Source organism: Protopterus annectens, chromosome 13.part0, assembly GCF_019279795.1.
Source record: "Protopterus annectens isolate FY-2018-M chromosome 13.part0, PAN1.0, whole genome shotgun sequence".
NCBI classification, from domain to species: Eukaryota; Metazoa; Chordata; order Ceratodontiformes; family Protopteridae; genus Protopterus; species Protopterus annectens.
Window position 1 is genome coordinate 74,279,536 of NC_056747.1, and position 23,430 is coordinate 74,302,965.

Below are 23,430 nucleotides of genomic sequence, written 5' to 3' on the forward strand. Positions count from 1 at the left end.
ATATATATATATATATATATATATATATATATATATATATATATATATATAATGTGTGTATGTGTGTATATGTGTATATATCTCTTGTTTTTTGACACTGTTTTATAGAGATACTGGTATTTATTGGTAAGGCTAATTATAATCACAGCTGAACCTGTCACTTTGTCAGCCACAGTAACAGACTGTTTTGTTTTCTACATTAATTGTCATAATACCTATTGAGTTTGTCTCACTGAGCCTCAACTGAAATGGGATTTGCTCAACTGGACTATAATGTTCAGCAAATGTAAAAATACATTAATTAATTAATTAATTTATTTATTTATTAATTAATTAATTAATTAATTAATTGGCTATACAACACAGTGTATAAATGTTGCTCATATTTATCATATTTATTTTCTTTCCTTTATGTTTTTAAAACTAGAAACATATGCTACACAGCAGGCCTGATTTGCATACTTACATGTCAGTATAAACCTAATGTCGAAAAGTAGGTCAAAGGTCAGTACTAGTTTTATCTAGCCATCAGATATGTGCAAAAATATTGTCACATTAACAAAATCCAAGGAAAATAAAAGCAGCAAATAAGAAAGTAGCATACTATGTTCCATATATACAAACAGTAGGAATGACACAGTTACAGAGACGAGAATGCTCACAACTAAATTCAGTCTTCAAAACTAAGAAAATAAAATTGGACCTAACCACAAGTCAAGATGACAGTACAAAATTATAAAGTAAAAGTTAATCCCTTATCAATCTTTACATTACAAGATTAGTAATAATTACAAATATATATTATGATGAAGAAGGGGTATCTACATAACAGATAGCTGCAGCACCCTGGTGAATGGAACTGACCTTTTTTTTCTAGCCATTTAGTTGTAGGCTTGCAAAAGCAGCTGATACCACTTTACTTTCTTACATAAAAATATATATTGCAATACTGAACAGTTTAAAAGTACTATGACTGAATAACCATTACATTTCATATTTTATGACTAGACAATAACAATTCAAATGACTGACAGCACACCTCTTTTTAAGGAAATACAATTACTGCTATATCGTATCATCCAATGTCTGCTGCTCAGAAAATTTACTGATAGGGCCTTTGCTTAATCAGACTAGGGAAAGGAAGTAAATTTTGTTTTATGTTTTAGACATGCAAAAGAACCATGAGCTGTCCATGAGGTCAAGGTAATATTGTACATAACTGTGTGAGCAAGGTAACATAGCTGCACGTGTCATGGACTGTCCCTTTAATTTTAATTTTTTTTTATTTCTAATAACAGCTATGAGAGTTGCAGATGCTATACAGGCTAACCACCATGAGTAGTTACAGTCTGTTGCTTAGACATCTTTCAGGCAGGATGTCTGTGATCAGAACTGGAGGGAGAAAGGAAAATCATTACTGGGTTTACAACATAAAGAAGAGACCACTGTCTGCATTTGGAGTTAGGACAGTGTTGCTGTCACACCTGCACAGACTACATAACAAACTGACTGCTATTTACAGCTCCAGCAGGGAGTGACCCTTTTATCTAACTACTTTTTAATGCCATTAGTAGATTTTAGAGTGGGTTGCTCAGTACAGACAGACTGCTTTGAGCAGTCAAATATCACAGAATTCTTAAATGACAGAAGTCTCCAAAACCAAATGAGTGATTTTGAATATCTCCTCTGTTTGGGGGATCTTGATCTCTGCACCATCACAGAAATGTAAAAGAGGCAAAATTCATCATTTCTGTGGTGCAAAAAAAGAGAACCCTGAATGTGCCCCAGATGACCTAGTTTCAAATATATTGGGTAAAGGAGGAGCCAGGGAAAGGAGTGCAGGAGTGAAGAGCCAATATCAGCTTGGTCATTTGTGAGAAGGAAAGAAACGCAAACTGACCTACAGCATGAATGGATTCAATGTATTAGGACAAGTACATGAATGTTTGCACACAGCATGACAGGGTGGCACAGTGGGAGCTTACTGTCATATCAATCAGCACATATGTCAGGGGAAAATCATCCACTCTCTGTGGCTGTCTGATTGGTGGCCCAATTTCTTAATGGGCAAATTTCCTGATGAGGCCATGGTTCCTACCAAGATATGGCCAGTGTTAAAGAACCAAATGGGTAGCAGTCTAAGTAGGAGGGAGCTGATGGATGGCAGGCAACAAGGACAAACAGCAACTGGTTAAAATTAAAATGCATATCAAAATATCTGGCAATGTCTCGTCACTGTTGCATATCCAGATGGATACGTAGTGCTGCTTTAACACTTGTAAATAAAACACCTAAACGGCATAAGCCAAAAAAAATAATTCAGAACTAGAAATTGCTCATACAGTAATATCAGAGGTATTGAACACAATATTAAAAGAGTCTACCATACATTGTCTGTGTCAAAAACTTGAGGATTTTCTAAGTCCAGAATATAAAAATCAAAGAAAACACAGTCATTATGCAGGGAGTTTAATTATCCAAACACTGTTTTCTTTTCTCGATCTGACTTTTAAATTAATTTCAACAGTCTGATTTAGCTAAAATCTTTAAGCCTTCATTAGTAATACCAGTACATAGTTGTAATGCATTTTTCTGTTTAAGTTGTCTAACAGTTGGTATTAATCCCTAGTTTCATTTATATGTACTGAGTATATGTCAGGCTAGTTCAGGACTTGTCTTTGTATTAAAGCACTTCCAAGCCAGACAACTCAGCAGGAGCATAGCTGGTTCAGTTAGCTCCCTGAGTTGGTGCTATGAACTAGCAAACCAGTGCCCCACCACCTCAGTCTTCAAGTGAAGAGCAAAAAAAAAGGTACTTCACTGTAATAAGTTACAGTGATCAGCTTATTACACATAGATCTACGCACCAGCACCCCCCCCCCACACCCCACAAAAAATGTTCAAACCAGGTGTCCATATGCATGACACACACACCCTTCTCCCTCCATTCCCAGCCATTCAGGTCCTGTTTCTCTGCCCTGCCCCCAACTCTCCTTTTAAAATATGTATTAAAAAAAAAAAAACATGTAGCAAGCAGTTGCTACAATTTAGATCATATACAGAGCGCTACAGCACTCAGGTTTGACCACAAATGCAATACTGTACCAGCTTTTAAAAGTCATGCTTGTTCGTATATTGAGATGTTTACTGAGGTTTTTCACAATCTGACATTGTGGAGCTTAGTTCATTCTTGTGCTGAATGAAATCTTTGTCCATTCCATTTCGAGCTCTGAAAGCAGCAAATCTGTAATATATAGAATCCGGGGGGGGGGGGGTTACAGACTGCATAATTAAAGTCACAGGTCAGCTACTGAACATTGAGCATGTGTGTTTGTGTGTGTGTGTGTGTGTGTGTGTGTGTGTGTGTGTGTGTGTGTGTGTGTGTGTGTGTGTGTGTGTGTGTGTGTGTGTCTGTGTGTGTGTGTGTGTGTGTGTGTGTGTGTGTGTGTGTGTGTGTGTGTGTGTGTGTGTGTGTGTGTGTGTGTAAGGTGCTCGCTGAAGTAGAAATTGTGGATAACAGCTTCAGTCAAAGAGCAACAATGTGGATAGTGATGGGGTAGATTTTAATGTTAGCTGTTTGACAAAAAGAGTTGCATTTGCAAACTCAGAACAGAGTTTTGCCCCTGTGCATTTGGTCATTGATGCTGTGAACATGGCACTGCATGTGTCTCTTTGCTCATAGAGAATTTACAACAGCCATGTATATCTGCAGCTAAATGTTGCTTCAGCGCTGTGTCCACAGCCAAATGTATTACAGGGAAATGTCATGCTGCCTAGGAGCCTGAACCCGTGTTTGATGAGGATGAAGAAGGGGAAAACTTTAGTAGATACAGCTATGAGTTGTAAATGAGCTACATCCTGTGGTGCAGGGTTTTAATCCCTCAGCCTTCATTTGTCTACTGTGAGACCCTGAGGAAGTCAGTTAACCAGGCAGTGCTTTGGGGCAATTGGGAATTTGGGCTAGCCTCCTAAATGGTCTTCTGGAATGCATGCCTAGTAACTACCTCTGAACCTATGTATCATAATGATGGACCAAGCAGACCAAGAGAAAGCCTTGAAGAAGAATATTTTTGAACCTTTATCTTTATTTTTCTGCTTTTTAGTAGAAGGTGGGTCTTGGTAAAGTTGGAAATTTTACAGTAGTTATGTAATAAAATATAGAGAAAAGTTTTAGTTAACTTTTTTAGAGGAGTTATACTTGGTCTCTAAAGAGTTGAAGTAACATCTTTACACTAATGAATTTAATGAACATATGGGAAGGAGTAGGTTAAAAGGGAAGGGAAAGACTGTGATTGTGCAGTGACTGGTGCAGATGACAGGAATATATTATCTAAAAGGGATACTGATCACCCCAATGATAGTGGAGTCATGGAAGCTAGTTTGATGAAGATTAAACTGACTACGTCAAGGCAAAGTTTTTATTTGCAAAAAGCTCTCTATTCCCTCCATACAGGGTGCTGTGTGTCCTTGTGCCCCCTTAATAATATAATTAACTAGATGGTCACCATAAATCAGCGGAAGTTAAAATAATATTTTACCTGTTACCTTATTTCAGTCCCAGAAAAATGAGTTTCAATGAAGTTCTTCAGCAGATCATATGAAAGTAAGCTAAAAGTAGGGACTAAATAACCATCTGTGAAATACTTGCACAAAGAAGAATTAAAAAATAAATATCTGAATGTATATATATATATATATATATATATATATATATATATATATATATATATATATATATATATATATATATTGGTTCTATACTGAAGAAGAGAAACAGAAGGCATTAACTTCAGTCAGATGGAAAGAACTATATTATGTTTCAGGTTTGAGTGACAGAAGAGTGTGAATCAAACTGAAATAATAGAATAAATCAAGCTGAAATTATTGTGAGCATATCCACTACATTCATTTCTGAATGCTGGTTAAGCACTGAAGACACTGAGTGCTAGAGCAATTAAGTTCTGACTGCAAATACAAAAATTATTTATGTGTGCTAATAATGCACTAAAGACTGATTGGGATCTTCCAATCACGCCCCCTATTGGTTTAAGGTCTGGGCATCTTCCCCCTTCACCCCACCCTATCTATGCCTCTGTGTTTATTGTAATTTGTTAAAACTACTATATTGCCAAAGAAACAATCAATGCTTTTCTCAACAGGGACTCTTCCTTCACCTTTTCTGTCATTTCTCCCAGATTCTCCTTCCATTCTGGCTAAACGGCTTTATTATACACACCTCCACAGCCTTCACTCTCTCTAAATTACTGTAGACTAAACTGCAATCTTTCCATGTTTTACATTCTATATAAACTGCAAATTCAAAAGTTGCTTATTCATTTGATGGTTTAAATGTTAAAACCATGATCAAATGTCTGGTTTTGTCTGATTCAACTATGGGTTATCAGAGATGATGGGATCCAAACTTGGTGCCGACTCTGAAGCTCTTCGGTTACAGGGCTATAACGTATCCCCTACCTATAATCCCCTGAACTCTCCCTTAGTACCTCAGATCTTGTTTGCTTCCTGAAGAATTTGGTTGTGTTGACAAGGGCTCCTAATTGTTGTAGCCCTTGTGGTGCTCCACTAGTGGTTTTCACTAATAGCACTCACTCCTCCCTCTACAGAGACAATTTTTGTTCTCTAGATAGTTTTTGGTAAGTTTGTTATTCTTAGATTTAGGTAGTTAGGTTAGTCATAGAGAGGGTGTTTCAGTTTTCAGATTGTGGATATATATAGTTCTTAAGGGATCTTATAGATATAGATATACAAATATTTAGATGTATAGTTATTTGGATAGAGATTTAGCACAGTGCTTCATTTACTTCTAACTGGAGAGTGGGTGTGTGTTTTTTCTTAGAGTTAGACATTGTAATGGCTGGTGGCCAAGGATTTAAGAAGTGCATTGAGTGTGGACACAAACATCCCCACACAATCCCTTTGCTTTTGCTGTTTGGGTGCTGTCCATCCTGACATGCAGTGTCAGGCCTGTGCCTCATTCAGCTCAGTAACAGCTCTTTAATCCACTAAGCTCTACAAACCAGGCGAGAGAAGCTAATTGCAAATGGTCTCCTTCCCCCACAGACAGGGTCTGATTTACCTTCCACTTCTTCCACTGCTTCCTCTCCAACAAAGACAAGAGGCCTAGAGATAATCAGAAAGAAAAGCACAGAGAGAGAAAGAGAAAGAACACAAGAAAGAAAAGAAAAGCAAAATGGACAAAGAGAAAGAAAATATGAAGGAAAAGGAGAAAGCTGACTTTGAAAAGTCTTAAAAGCACTCACTGGATCCGACTTTGTTGTCCAGTTTTGATCCCAAGACACCTTGATGTTTGGAGCCTACAGACCCTTGAATCTGTCCATCACCTTCTCTGTCCCTGTTCTCCTGGACCTGGTGAGCCACAGACTACACTCACTTATCATCCAGGAACAAAGTTACTCGAGATCACCTTCAGTGGTGTCATTGATTTGGTTATCCAGAAACTTTACGAGCAAGATGTCAACAAGATGATGAAGAAGTTCCTTAGAATGCAGCTCCAGCTTGAGGTTCTCTCAGTACCATCTTCTGGGAATATATTGAGTGTTGGGTCAACTAACCCTCCTCCTTATCCAGTCCTGCTTCTCCCTTTGGACCCAGTTATCTTGGATCTGATATGTCTGGAACGTGTTTGCCAGAGCTAACGATCCAAGTTATTTCAACTCCAACAGGTTCCATTTCTCTTTCAGCTCCGACATGTTTAGATTTGGAAGGCACTCTGAGATGCAGTTTCAGGGCCAGGGCTTGAGGGGATGGGTTGACATTGAAGTTGTTGGAACAGTCTCTTCCCATCAGTGCCTCAACAGTTGACAGCTCAGTACTGAGATCGGCCTTGGGGTCGAGACTGCTCAGTTCTGTGGCTTCCCTTCTGTCTGAGGAGAGAAGGTCTACTGTGGAGTCAATGCCATCTATGGCCTTCAAGACCTTTGAGTGGGGCCTTTTGATACCAAGGGAGAAGAAGCAACCAACTAGTTTAGCTCCATCTGAACCTTGATAGGAATCCAATTCTAATTCCCATTTCCCTGTCAGGCAGGTACAGTTGGTTCCGCAGGTTTCAAGTCTGATCTCCCCCCCTCCCCCAAGGACTGGTTCACAGGGAATCAGACGTGCAAGTGGTAGCACTTAGACTCTTCTCTGAAGTCTTTCACAAAAGACACAGACTTGGATGAGGGCAAAGGCTCATCTGATCCACCTCTGAAGATGTAATTTTTGGCAAGATCCTCAAATTGATAACGTAGAGGAGGGGATGGTTCTACAATAATCCTTCTCCAGATGAGTCTGTGTTCCTGGAAGCCTTTGGTTCTTGCTCAACTTCATCCTAGGTGGTAGAACCCATTGATCCACTCATTGATTTGATGGCTTAATGGGCATGGAAGGACCTGACATAGTGGAACCTATCCCTAAGAAACCTGACAGGATTTTGGCAGCACCCAAAGGCTGAAAACACTGAAGCAAAGGTGCACCGCTGGACACAATGGTGATAGTGGCATCCACAAAAAAAGGAACTACCAGAAGAACATTCATCAGTTCATCCCCCTAACAGGGAGTTTAAGGCTATGGACCAGTTTGGGAAATGGAAGTATGCTTCAGTGACTTTCATACTTGGAGCACTGAATTATTAAGCCCATGTTACTGGATTTCAGAGAGACCTGACCAAGGAGATCTCCAGGACTCTCTCAGAAAACCTGCTTGTGGATGTTCAGAAGGCAGTGGACCTCCAGCTTTCTACCCTCCATTCTACTTCCATTATAGCCAAGCAACTTATTTCTAATGCAGGTGGTGGCAAGGCCATAGCAGTAGGCACTGGCATTACCATCTGTCCCCACACCTGGATGCGTCCTATATGATTCTGCAGAAAACTTAAAGACTTTCTTCTTTAAAGCCACCTATCAGGTCTCCACCTTATTTGGACCAAAAGTGAAAGACACACTAACCAGGAGTCAACAAGATGGTAAGACTATCTTTGTAGTGATAATCTGTTTTTTTTTCTCTGCTCGGATAACCTATTCTAGGAATCAGTGGGCTGCAAATTAGATGTAGTTTCAGAACTCACAGAGCTGTTTGATGCTCCTGGTAATAGACAATCTAGTGGCAGAGGAGGAAGAAATAACAAAAATAGGCATCAGCATAAAAGCAGAGATGGACCACATAACCAGGGCTTTCATGGTCCAGTTACCAAAAAGTCTTTTCAGTGCCCCTGAACAGTTGCCCAAATGTTCCACTCTGCAGGCAGTCGGGGGGGGGGGTAGGCACATATCCCAGCACCTGCAAGCCTGACAAAACATAACTACAGATTCTTGGGTGCTAAACATAATGTCCAGTGGCTACTCTATGCCACTTTCCTTCCTCTTATCAAAAAAAAAGAAAGTTGCCAATGTTCCATCCAGTCAATGTGAATTTGCAGCAGTAGAAATTTCCATACTGCTAGAAAAAAGAGTCATCCAACTGAACCTGAAGACCAGTTAGAGTCCGGAGTCTACTCAAGGTTCTTTTTAGTACCCAGGAAAACAGGGGACCTCAGACCCATCTCAGACCTGAGTGATTTAAATAAATATGTCAAACAGACAAAATGCTGGATGGTCACATTTCAGCTGATTTTGCACCTATGAGGAAGGATGATTGGATGTGCTCCACAGATCTTAATGATGCCTAGTATGATTTGAAGACAGAGAAGCATTCAAAAAGATTCTTCCATTTCCAGATAGAAGCCAATCATTATCAATTCAGATCCCTGCAGTTTGGCCTCCAGGGTGTCCACCAACAAAATGGCAGTGGTTGCAGCACATCTTCGCTTGCTAGGGAATTCATGTCTTCCCTTACCAAGATGACTGACTTCTAATTGTTACTTCCCATGATCAGTTATTGCACCACAGAGACATTTTGCTCCAGATAATGCAAGACCTGGGGACCACAGTCAACCTAAACAAAATCCAGCTGTTCCTTACTCACCAAATAGATTTTATCAGCTGCCACACTGACTCCAATTTACAGACTGCCAAGCTTCCCCACTTCAGAGTACTCTCTTTATGCCTCACAGCTGCTCAAGTTCTTCACTACCTATCTCCTCCAGTGAGATTAATTCTCTGCCTAATGGCAATAACAATACTCATGTTACCATTGGCCAAATTTTACTTTAAAGTGCTTCAGTGGGCCCTAGCAGTGCAATGATCCCAAATATATAATCCACTTTATGCCAAAGTTCAGCTCACTCAGATTTGCATGCAACACATTTCCTTGTGGATAATATATCCATCAATGACAGAGGGGTGTTCATTTCTTCTGAACCTTCTGTGGTTGTGAGCAGGGACTCACCCCTTCTATGGTGAGGGTGGCATTTTGAGGGAAGACAGTCCAAGGTACTCTGTCACATGCAGAGCTCAACCTTCACGTCAATGTCCTGGAGATGGGGGCAGTCCTCCTAGTGTTGCAGGCATTTCAACATATCATCCCAGGGGTGTGATATATGTACAGACAGACAATATGTCAGTAGTTTGGTATATCAACAATCAAACAGGGAGGAACAATGTACTGGAGGTCAGATTGAGCAGAACCATCTTAATGCCTCACAAGAGGTTCCTCAGTCCAACACTGACAACTTTTGTTTCAGTCACTGGAGCCAACCTTGCTGCAACCTGTTTACATCCTACCTAAACAAGTGTAGCAGTTACTTTGCCCTAATCCCTCTACTGTGACAGTCACCAAGGGATGCCATAGTCCATAACTGGCTCCCAGGTCTCCTCTATAATTTTTTCTGCCTTTCCCTCATTGCCTTTGATAAACAAGTTCATTCAGAAAACAAGAATGTGCAAGGCCAAGGGGATCTTCATTGCTCCTTTCCAGCCTCGACAAACATGGTTTTCCTTCCTGTGGCCTCTACTAGTACATCTTCAAGGGATGTTGGATCATTATCCAGATGTATTAACACACTCATCTGAACTGCCTCCTCTAGACTAGAAATCCATGAAATTAACAGCTTGGTACCTCCAGTTTTAACTTTAGCCAGAGATGCCAGACTCTCTACTTTGGCTGTCTAGATCATAACAGCTTCTCAAAAACAGACCACTATGAAAATTTACCATAGCAAATGAGAGAAATACTCTATCTGGGCTACATCAAGAGGTCTAGATTTCTTCTCTGCCCCTATTCCTTCCATTTAAGAATTCCTCTTGGAACTATTCTACAGCAGCTTCAGCTATTCTGCTATTAAAGTGCAAATAGCATCTATCTTAAGTTTCCACATAGGACAGAATGACAACTCTGTAGATTCCTTGAGAGTCTCTAAAGCCTCCTTGAAGGGAACCTTTCTCTACAGTCACCTATAGGAGAACTGGTGTCTCCATGGTACATTACCAATATGTTATAGGCATTGACTCAACCACCCTTTGAATTGACAGCATCAGTCAATTTGAAATTTCTATCTTAGAAAACAATTTTTCTGATGTCAGTTACTTCAGTTATGTGGATTTTAGAGATGTATGCACTTTCCTGCAAGTCCCTTATCTGGCCTTTCATAAAGATAGAGTTTCTTTAAGAACTAACACATTTCTTCCTAAGGTAGCATCTGAGACTAATTTAAACCAGTCAATACACCTACTAGTCTTTTTTTCCCAAGGTTCTCAAACAAAAGTGAATACATTCTACATATGCTGGACATTCATCACCAGCTTAGGTTCTATCTTCATAGGATCAAACCATTCAGGAAATATGACCAGTTGTTTGTGGTGTTCTCAAAACCTAAACTGGAAAAAGCAGTGGGTGAGGTTACACTGTCTAGATAGTTATCCAAATGCATTTCCTTCATTTACAATAAGAAGTTCTTGTCTTTACAATCTTAACCTAAGGCAATGACTACATCAACAGCTCTCTCCATTAGACTACCTATTGATGATATTTATTCAGCAATTACTTGGTCAACAGTTTATACCTTTGTATCTCATTACAAGCTAGATGAACAATCAAGATCCTATTCCTTCTTTGGTTTTACCATCCTCAGGAATGTCCTTCCTTGATACCACTGGGACTGTCAGATTGGGAATCTGTCCCAAAGTTGAATTGGACACAATTAGACAACGTTGGATACAAGCATTATGTACTTACTGTGATATGGGGAATATTGCCAGCCAGCTATCTAGAATTTTGTAAATAATTATATGTCATTTGTGAATATTGATATGATTTATACAGAACTGTATGTTATGCACTGAGCTAAGATGTATCCACAGTGTACCCTGCTGGAACATAGAAGATTAACCTGCAAAAGTTAAGAATAGTTGAGGTTAAGTTACTTTATAGCTGGACCATAAAAAAAGATGTTATCTCTCAGTTTCAGTTCAGTAGCAGACACAATGTCTAGAGGTAGACATTTTTTGTATTGTCTTGGAAAGAAGTAATTACTAGGTTTCAAATGTAAAAGTGTTTTATTGTTTTACGACTTCCAAGATCTGCAAAGATCTGAGAGATATATATTTCTCAAACTGAGATGTTAAATTCTGTTAAGTTTCTGTTTAGCTTGGGAACTGAAGTCAGGTTTGGTGTTAATTTGGGAACTCTCTCAGAGAGAGACTGTGCATTTTGTATTTTGTCTTGGACCTAGCAAGAACATCCACTCATCATCATCATCATCTGCACTTCCCTTGCTCTGTAAGTAACATTTAGGGCATGGTATCTCTTTTAGATATAGGTAGGAATATAGTAAATATTAGTTTAGATGACTTCTGTATTTATTTGAGACTGTCCTGCAATGTTGTTTTAAAATATTTCATGTGATTTTGAACTCTGAATTTACTGTGTACTGAGTATTGTCTTGTTCTTTTATTATGTATTATTAAATCTATTTAAACCTATCTTTGTCTATTTGTGAGACATATTTAAGCTCTTAGAGTACTTGCATATCTATTTGGTGACACTGTATAGACCACACCTAAATAGCCTTGGAAGTCTTTGATAATAGTAACATTACACAGTAGGATTGGACACACTTTGTAAGGTCTTATAGTAGCTGATAAGGAGGAGTTGGTGGCAGTGGGAACTACCTTATAGTCTGTGGAGAAGAGGGCATAGCTAGTAAACTTGTGCTAGCCTTCCCCAGGTGTGTGTGGGTGTGTGTGTGTTTGTATATAAAGCAAATCACAAAGTGTGTGTGTGTGTGTGTGTGTGTGTGTGTGTGTGTGTGTGTGTGTGTGTGTGTGTGTGTGTGTGTGTGTGTGTGTGTGTGTGTGTGTATGTGTGTGAGCCACTTGGGCAGGGACACGAAGTACTGGTTGGAGATCTTAACCCTATAGCTTTGCCAGTGGCTTGTCTGATTGGAGATCTGGAGAAAGACAGAGAAACCAGTCCCAGACTGACTGTGGTCTCTGTGTGCTCTTAAGAGAAATTGTACTTTACTGTGTGTGTACTTGTAATTCTCAGTGTGCACATCCTCTAGCTGTTGCCAGTGGTGAGGACTGAGGCTCCTTGGTTAGTGGGCAAGTGCAGGGACATCACACTTACCATAACGATAAATCCATGTTGTCTGATTTTCATGCTGTTCAACCTCCCTCCTGCCTGTCCCCTTCCAAATTGACATATATGGGCTTCTGGTGACAAGTTATCTCTGGCATACCTTGTCTGTGAGCAGCTCTTACTACCTTTCTCCTAGTCCTGCCATTTTTCCTATATTCTGGTTTTAGCCTTGAACAAGGTCGATATTATTAATGCACACACACACACACACACACACACACACACACATATATATATATATATATATATATATATATATATTTATCTATACATATCTACATCCATCTATATATATATATATATATATATATATATATATATCTATAGATATATATATATATATATATATATATATATATATATTTGAAACACACATGATGCACATTTGGGCTACACAAAAAAGAAAAAGAAATAATTTAGTGCTTTTGTTCTTTTAATGATTAGCACATCTTCAGAATAAATCACATATTCCACATACCATACTTAAACAGAAAGTACCCAATGGTGTCATTTATCTCTTCCAATCAAACAAAGAATACAATTAATATAAAATATCTTCTTAAAAGCATAATACTTTTCACCTTAAAAAAACTAACATAGCTACAAATGCATTTAACTTAGTATATACTATTAAATACAGCTTGAAGAACAAGAATAAACAACTTTCAAAAAGAAAACATGTATACCATCCACATTAAACTGTACTTAAAGTGCTGTTAAATACACTTGTACTTCAAAAACATTTTACAGATATTTTATCATTTATTCCTGGAGTAAAATCTGCTCTCAGGAACAACTGCAATTTTAACTCCAAAATTTCCAAATGTGGGTTAAAAGATCCTACAAATTTCTTTTTACCTACTTTTTCAATAACTAAAAATTTAAACTTTCTAAAATGTGTACATGAAAGTGAATGCCTAGCCAATGCATGTGTACTGTCCTTTTTCTTTATTGCCAAGATGTGTTCCCTAATTCTATCTGCTAATTTTCTTGTGGTTTTACCTACATAAAAATGGTCACAATTTGAACACACTGCAAGGTAAACTAAGCCTTCACTTTGACATATAAATCTGTCTTTGGCAATAAACATATAATTATTATGCTTGAAATGAAATCAACTCACTCTCATAATAAACCTACAATAAGAGCACTTCTGGCAAGGAAATGTACCAAATTTTAAACCTTTTTCCTGAGGTATGTGCAAAGTTGGATCAACTTTCTAAAATCTGTTTCAAATTTCTGGCTTTCTTATAAGTAAACCTAGGCTTTTCTCCTATTACTTTCAGAAGTTTTTGATTGCAATTTATTATTTTCCAATTCTAATTAATAATCTGACATATAAATGGCCCATCTACACTTATGGCTATAGGAAAAGAACAACTAAATTCTTGTTTTCTGCCACTTTCTTCAGTTTGACATGACTTTTTTGGACAAAAACCTACTTGTAAAATTGGTGGAAATTTAATATGTCTTTGTTTGATAACATTATTAGAAATGACAGTAAGTTTTTCTATAGGATAACCATGTTGCTAAAATAAGTTAATAAAAACACTGACTTATCTAAGAAAGATTGTTCCATCATTTATAAACCTACTGATTCTAATAATCTGCCCTCTAAGTTTCATAGACTGTGGATGAAAGCTGTCAAAATGCAGAAAATTAACAAAAGTCTCTTTTCTGTAGATGTTAATAAAAAAACTCTGTAGAAACTTCCATAGAAACCTTTACATCTAAAAAATGAACCAAAGTTCCCTCATTACTTTCCACAAAATTCAACCATGAAATACTATTGATTATTTGCCTCATAAATTCTTCAAATAATATATTATCTCCTGTCCAAATGAAAAAAAATCATCTATATATACTTTATAAAACTTAACATATTTATAATTTGGTATTTTACAAAAAAATATTCCTGAGCCCACCAACATAAAACTAAGTTAGCAAAAACCAGGGCAACCTGTGCTGACATTGCTACTCGACTAATTTGTTGGAAAATATTGTTATCAAACATAAAAAAATTATTACTTAATACCAATTCTAACAATTGACAAATAATAGTGACATTGTGTGTTAATTGGCTACCATATTTGCTAAGGTAGAGCCTAATAAATTCTAGGCTTTCTTGCTCAGTAGAGGTATAAAGAGAGTATACATAAACAGTGCATAAAAATGTTTCTTTACCTGCAAATATATAATTCTTGAGTTTATCCAAAAACACCCAATAATCTTTTAAATAGAACTTACTAGATTGCACTATTTGGTTTAAAATCTTATCCATCTTATCCATCTTATCTTATCTCCTGTCCAAATGAAAAAAAAAATCATCTATATATACTTTATAAAACTTAACATATTAATAATTTGGTATTTTACAAAAAAATATTCCTGAGCCCACCAACATAAAACTAAGTTAGCAAAAACCAGGGCAACCTGTGCTGACATTGCTACTCGACTAATTTATTGGAAAATATTGTTATCAAACATAAAAAAAATATTACTTAATACCAATTCTAACAATTGACAAATAATAGTGACATTGTGTGTTAATTGGCTACCATATTTGCTAAGGTAGAGCCTAATAAATTCTAGGCTTTCTTGCTCAGTAGAGGTATAAAGAGAGCATACATAAACAGTGCATAAAAATGTTTCTTTACCTGAAAATATATAATTCTTGAGTTTATCCAAAAACACCCAATAATCTTTTAAATAGAACTTACTAGATTGCACTATTTGGTTTAAAATCTTATCCAAAAACATATACATTTTAAAAGTTGTATTATAAAGTGCAGAGACAATTGGCCTAAAAGGAGTGTGGGCCAAATTTTTGTGCATTTTAGGTATTCCAAAAAGAAAACCTAACTAAGGTTGTTCTACTGTAAGAAATTCAAACAACTCAATTGGTATATAACCATGATGCAACAGATCCAATAAACATAAATCAATTTTTTGATAACATTTCCTAACATGTTCTTTAGAAACTTTACTGTAACTATTTCTGTCTGAAAGTAAATCATAAATGGCCTTATTGTATTTAACAACTTCCATTATTACAATACCATGCCCTTTATCTGCTCTCATGTACCTTAGATCAGAATAGTTATATAAATGTTTAAGTGCATCAAATTGTTTTTTATTCAAATTGTAAAATGTTTTCCATCAATTTTTATGTTCAAACTTATGAAACAAAGCATACATTTCAGCTTCACACATTGAAGAAAAAGTGTTAAGTTTACTAACTAAAGGAGGATTTGTTGCACTTGATTTCTTAAAAAAATCTTCTATTGTAAGATCATGAAAAATGTATTTCAAATTAAATTTTCTAATGAACAACTTAAAATCCAACAAAGTATTCACAACAGATGCTCTATTAGTTGGCAGAAATGAAACACCTTGTGTTAACACTTCAAGTTCATCTTGAGAAAAAGTTCTTTCACTTAAGTCAAATACACGACATTCAGCATTTAACGACCTCTGTTCTTGCCTTTTTTCTTTACTGTCACATTTAGCCCCTCTTGATTCAGAGGTAAACTTCCAAGTTCTGTTGTTTGTGAAAGAATAAGGATAAGAGTAACCGTATCACTTGAATCACTGGATTCACTCACTGTAAATTCTCTCTTTAAAGATAAATTAGAAGAACCAGTTGTCTTGAAATCCTTGGTTTCAGAAAAAGAATCCAGTCTATCGAGATTAGTACCACTTCCTTCTTTTTGCTTAATTTTAGCCGTATATGTTTCCATCTTAAAATAACCTTTCTTTTTAAGCATATATGCCTGTCCTTGCTGGTAGGCAGTAACATCTCTAGCTAGTTTTTTCTGTTTCTTATTTATAATTGCCCCAATGTGCCTATAAACCTTTTTGGCTAAATTATGATATAAACATTAAAAGGATAAGAACATGAGATGCTGACAAAGTTGTACATCTAATTCTTTGATTTGCTCTTTTAATCTTGTCGGCATTTCAATCAACTAACACTTGCAAAATTTCTAAACCAGCTTTATTACATGTTTCCTTAATTCTCTCAAAGGCTTTGTCTTTTAATGTGACACCATTAGGAAATGCATACACTCAATCTAAGTGGCACTATTTTCAGTTCATAGCATTTGTTTAAATAATCAATCAAATACCAGTCGCAGTGAACGGAACACCACAGAGCTATTTGCCAATGGTAAAGTACATGAGAAAGCGGCCACTACACATTTTCTATAAATGCAAATTGCTGAAGAAGGATGAGTCCACCAGATGTAAAATCCAATTTATTGAATTGTAAAAGAAGAAAACTGCCTCATGTACTTTACCATTGACAAATAGCTCTGTGGTGTTCCATTCATTGCGACTGGTATTTGATTGATTTGTGGTTTTCACCAGGTGCACTCCATATATTTTTTTGGTGATTTGTTTAAATAATGATTCTCCATCACTAAAGATTTGTATTTGAGAATCTTTTTCTCCAAGTCAAAAAAAAAGATTTACGTTTACTATAAATATACCTAGAATGCTGCGAGCTTGAGATTATTTCTGTGAATGGATTAAGTCTCTTCTGTGCTTAGACATCTGGTAATCAATTGCTTGTTCAAAAAGACTTCTTCAGCTATAATTGTTCCCTCAGCCAAAGATGAACCATTGGACCTTTTCCAGCTTTCTGGTGGGCTCCAAAACTCCCATATAACTGTTTGAGCACTGTTTGTGCTCAAACAGTTATATGGGAGTTTTGGAGCCCACCGGAAAGCTGTTTGAGCACTGTTTCTGCTCTACTGATGATGTTAGCTAGGTTCCTGGTTAGAAGTACAAGATCTTTAGATGTAAGATGGATTGTAAGATCTAAACTGTCATCCTGTTCCATTGTCATAATGCCAAATTAATTTTATAACAAACTGTCAAACAAAAACAGAGACAACATAGACAACACTGGATGTGAAAGTTATACACTTACCATAATGATAGATCCATGTTGTCTGATTTTCATCTGGTTCAACCTCTCTCCTGCCTGGTCCCTTCCAAATTGATATAGATGGGCTTCTGGTGACCAAGTTATCTCTGGCATACCTTGTCTGTGAGCAGTTCTTACTACCTTTCTCCTAGTCCTGCCATTGTTCCTATATTCCAGCTTTAGCCTTGAACAAGGATGATATGATGGGTCTATATTGAATCAGCGAATGCTGAAAAAAGTGAACGCTGTTTCAGCGACCCTATTTGAGCAAATGCTGACAATGCCGAAGACCCGGAACAGTGATTTTTTTTCTCAGGGAAAAAAATGACTGGGCCGGTTTCAGGAGTTTGCCGTTTCCTCCACTGTGTTGCAATCTCGGAGTTGGTATATTTAAGTAGGGGTGTGTGGGGGGAACAGCCCTCCACATCGGGGGTGTGGGGGTGAAGCCCCCCACATTAAATACTGTTTTAAGGTTTTTTTTTTTTTTTTTTTTTTTGTGGAACAGCGATTTTTTTCCCTGGGAAAAAAAATCGCTGTTCCGAGTGCTCGGGATTGTTAGCGTTTGGTGAACTAGGGTTGATGAATCAGCGTTTGCTTTTTTAAGTGTTCGCTGATTTAATATAGACCTGATATGATTAATACACACATACACATACACACACACACACACACACACCTACATATATACATACACACACACACACACACACAAATATATATATATATATATATATATATATATATATATATATATATATATATTTTTTTTTTTTTTTGGTGACCGGGAAAGTCCAGCTGGGTCATAAACCCATTTTCAGCTGAGGCGCAGAGAAAAAAGCTCCAAAACAAATACAGACATTTAAAGATTCTACAGTTATAACTAAACATTATATACATTTCAAGAACAAATACAGACATTTATAGATTTTGTAGTACTACATAAACATAACATATATTTCTAGGCATAATACAATTTGTCATGTGAAGAGATAAAAATATATAGTAGATTGTAACAGTTTGATCTACAGTTCTAGTTTAGAGTTGTAACTTTAGTAGCAAAGCAAACTAAGTTATACAGAAGGCATAAAACATAGTCTATATTTGTAAGTGGACAGATGTTTAGTAAGGGTAAGACATAGGAAAGAGAATATGATTGTATAAATATAGTAGTAGAAGTAAGGGATTATTGAAAGAGATGAAAAATGGTGGTGAGAGTAATGTGTGTAACCCTTCTATAAGGTATAGAATCATATTATAGTGAACAATAAGTATAGGAATGAAGACAGCAACCACTGTCCCAAAAAGTATCTTTATTAAGCGCTTTCTTCCACAGTATAAAGGGCTTCTTCAGGATAAAAGCGAAATCAACCACACAACATTTATAGCCATTCATAATGCAATGCAATTCACAGCACCTCCCTTCGATTAATTTCACCATAGAAACTAATAGATTCACATTCCCAGTATAAAAACCAACAACACTTCCATTTACCTATAATTATAACACACACACACACACACACACACACACACACACACACACACACACATATATATATATATATATATATATATTTTTTTTTTTTGTTAAAAATCTAAGCAAATAAGAAGTAAAAAATCTAACAATAGAAGAAAAGAAAGAAATGCACCACAGAATTTTTTTAAATACATATAAAAAAATTACACACAAAAAATTAACTCATTAAATATGCAGCCCCTACCTTTAACATACTACTTAAGGACATAGCTTGTTTATAGTGAAGTTAACAACAATGTTGATACTGGAAATTCTGGTGATGAGACCCTTTTAGAGCATCCTCCCCCCTTGAGAAGGTCTCAGATATTGTTGAACCAGAGAGGAGGGAATTATTCCAACCAAAATGCTCTCAGGCCTTATCCACAACAGTTTCAACATATACCTCAACAGAATTCGAGGGGGAGGGGCAGGGGGTGAGGTGGAGAGGAGGGATGAATTATTGGATGAACAGATCATAAAGATTATTTTTAATGATCATGGTGATTTTAAAATTTATAATTATAGTCCTTATGATGTGGATACATCTTGGGCAAATTTGTTTGAGCGTGGGATGGCATTTGTCCTGACTAAAAGGGCCAGAATTGATAATGTTCTGCTGTAATTCAAATTATTTTTAAGAAAACTGAATTGTTCTTTTTTCTTTAAGAATGGTAGTAGGTATGAAGGCTCTGCATATCCTAATATAAAAAGACCTAGTATTTTTATCCCCTCTGCCTTATGGCCATGGTCATATTGTTTGAAAAAATTTGTGAAGCAGAACTTAGGGACTTCATGAAATCTCCCACTAGTTTTCCTGATGGTTTTAATTTGAACATAGAAGAAATGAGCTTATTGAGCATAACAAGCAGGTTAGAATCATGAAGCCAGATAAGGGTGGGGGCTTAGTAGTCATGGATTTAAATGATTATATTAATAAAATGTTAACTATGTCGTATTCTGATACGTATGAAGAGGCGTATTTAAATCAGATGCATATAGCATATAAAAGGATTGACCTTACATTGGAAGAAATGGTTCTTGTTAATCAAATCACAAAAGGAGGAATTTAATTTTGTATCTGTTCCTGACCCTAAGACCCCCCCCCACCATTTTCAGAATCCCTAAGTTACACAAAGATATTTTAGATCCTCTATTGCACCCTATAGTTGATGCCAGGGCCTCTAAGACTTATTGTTTAGCTAAATACACTGACTACCATACTCAAGATATATTTAAAGGCAGTCAGTGTATACTTAGGGACTGATGGGATGATTTTTTATCTAAGATTTCCAAAGTAAATTTTAATGAGGAGTTGATTTTTGTTACACTGGATGTTCAGGATCTTTATTCAGTTATTCCGCATGAACTAGAAACAGAATGGTTCTATGAGTACTTTGTTGTTATACAAATATGGATAAAGACAATGCCTTAGGGCTGAGGTGCTTTATGGCAATGGTCAGAATAATTTCTTTCTTTATGTTTGAAAATCATTTTTTAGGCAGAGGACTGGTGTAGCCATGGGACGGCCAATTTGTGCCCCGAAGGTTGCTAATGCAATCTTTGCCTACTGGAAAATATATTTTGCATTAAATTCAGAGTTTATAGATTGTTCAGCCTTGTATGGGTGCTATTTAGATTATTTGATTTTTCTGTTTCAGGATAGTAAGGAAAGGTTGATGGAATTTAATTATTTGAATATGACTACAGGTTTCCTGAAGTTCACATTTAGTATTCAGGAGGATTTGGTTAATTTTTTAGATGTGACTATTAGGAAGAATTATGAAATGAGGAGGTTTGAATCTACAATTTACTGTAAACCTTCTTATTCTAATAATTTTGTGCATTTTGAAGGTATGCACCCCTTGCATCAGAAAAAAGCCCTTGTCAAGGGCCAATGTGTGCATTTGGCTAGGATGGTCACCGATGAAGGTGAATTTTTAAAGGAAAGTGATATTTTGAGGACAATGTTTTTGGTGAGAGGGTACCCTGAATCCTTTTTAACTGAAGTATTTTCAGACGTGAGTGTAAAAAGAAGGATGGGTCATTTTACCCCTCTGTTGAGAGGAGAGAATATGATTGGTTTAGATAAGAGATGGGTGAATGGTAACCCAGAGGTATTTGAAAAGGCTCTGGTTCTAACATTTGACAGCAATTTTTTTTTTATTTTGCTTCTGTTGTATATAAGAACTGGAGGTAATTTTGTTTTGATGAGCAGTACAAGGAAATAGTGGCTGAAAAACATATCATTGTTTATAAGAAAGACCTACATTTTAAAAATTTGTCGGAGAGACCTGGAAAGGTGTGTCAAGGGGTGAGAATGATAAAATGTGGTCATTGTTTCCAATGTCCTTATATAGCAGAGGGGGATGTATTTTTTTGTAGAATGATTTGGGGAGATTAAGTTATTTGGCAAATTTCAATGTGGTTGCAAAGCAATGGTGTACTTGTCCCTCTGTAAATCATGTAAAGCATTCTATGTTGGGAAGACCAAGTTAAGAGAATTTATCAACATTTGTATGACATTAGAGGAGATGACAAGAATGTGTTATGTAAGCATGTGGAGTGGAATCCTTTCCATGTATTTAGGTTTGTGGTTATAGATCAGGTGAATTTAGGACAAAGAGGAGAGCATAGTGATGATTTTTTTTGGGAGTTTTTAGTGCTTAAATGGCAATTGAAAACTAATGCCACTACTACCCCTGGACTAAATGAAGCTATGTCCTTAAGTAATATGTTAAAGTTAAGGGCTGCATATTTTATGGGTTAATTTTTTGTGTTTAATTTTTTATATGTATTTAAAAAAAATTCTGTGCTGCATTTCTTTTCTTTTGTTGTTAGATTTTTTTTTTTTACTTATTATTTATGTAGATGTTTAACAAAAATATATATATGTGTATTATAATTATAGGTAAATTGTAGTGTTGTTTTTATACTGGGAATGTGAATCTATTAGTTTCCATGGTGAAATTAATTGAAGGGGTGTGCTGTGAACTGTGTTGTATTATGGATGGACTATAAATGTTGCATGGTTGATTTTACTTTTATTGTGAAGAAGTCCTTTATACCGTGGATGAAAGCACTTAATAAAGGTACTTTTGGGAGAGCAGTTGCTTTTTTCATACCTATACTTGTTGTTCTGTGGTTTGTTGATTTTCTGCTTCAGCATATTATAGTGAGAGACTGGGTAGGGAGGATTTATGTGATAGATAATCTATGAGCTGTAGGAGAAAAATATAGAGATCTTTGTCAAGAAGAAGGAGGTCTAGAAGATATAGGAGGATGTATTAGTAGTTCAGGAAAGGGAGGAATCAGAAATACAAAAAATTGCCAGGTGATGGGATAGGAAGAGAGTTAGTGAAGGAGTGAGGCAGCAGAGGAGGGAAAGAGGAAGTCAGGGGAGGTAGATTAGGTATGGTAGTCTTTAGTTGAGGAGCAAGGGCAGACATGAGTGTTTATAGAAAGTGATTTTTAATGTGAGTTTGTATCTTTAGTTAAGGAGCAAGGGCAGACATGAGTGTTTACAGAAAGTGATTTTTAGTGTGAGTTTGTATCTTTAGTTGAGGAGCAAAGGCAGACATGAGTGTTTATAGAAAGTGATTTTTAGTGTGAGTGTGTAAGTCTTAAATTAATCTAAGGCACTGATATTTGGAGAAAGGGCATTCTGTAGTTTTGCAATGGCATAGGAGTAGAGGCTGTGTCCACTTCTTATGTTAGGTTTGTATACATTAATAGCTGTTTGTTTGTGAAATGGAGATCTTGGGATGTGGTGTAGGAATATAAGATAGGTTTTAAGGTGGGGTAGCTGTCTGTGTTGTATATTATTTTGTAAGCAAGAGATAGTTGTACAAAGTTAAGATAATGGGGGAATTCTACCCAGTTTCGTTTGTTAAGGACTTAACATTGGTGCGTGTGGTAAAGTACCCCAGTTGCAAATTTGGCTACTTTATGGTAGCATGGTTGAAGCTTGGTCTTTAGGGACATATGCAGGTTGGTGAGAATGGGGGGCCCATACAGGAGGGAAGGTAGTACGAAGGTATTGGCTAGTGTTTTTGGTGGGATTATCAATGAAGCATTTATGTTAGTAAAGATTGCCAAGTTTGAAATGTGTTTTTTTTTATTGTACTAAGTATATGTTGTTTGAAGGTAAGTTTATTGTCTACGGTGATACCCAGTAGCTTTGCCTGTGTTACTATTTCAGTTAGTGTTTTATTCTGTGAATATATTTTGAAATCATGTGCAAGTGGTTTTGGTGAGAACAACAGTAGCTTAGTTTTTTAGGATTGAGTAGTAATTGTGCTTCATTTAACCAGGTTTCAACAGAGGTGAAGATATCTTGTGTCATTTTTAAGAGATGCTGAGAGTTGTTGTAAGAGGAGATAATAGTGAAGTCATCATCGTACTGGAAGAGTGTACTTTGAAAGGAGGCAGTATGAATGTTGTTGATGAAAAT

General features: G+C 36.5%; 1 protein-coding gene across 1 annotated transcript in view; it reads left to right on the plus strand.

The window, feature by feature from the left end:
- SLC5A5 (solute carrier family 5 member 5) overlaps nt 1–23,430 on the plus strand; it is a 427,828-nt gene that overhangs the window by 332,503 nt on the left and 71,895 nt on the right. The gene's annotated exons all lie outside the window — the stretch shown is intronic.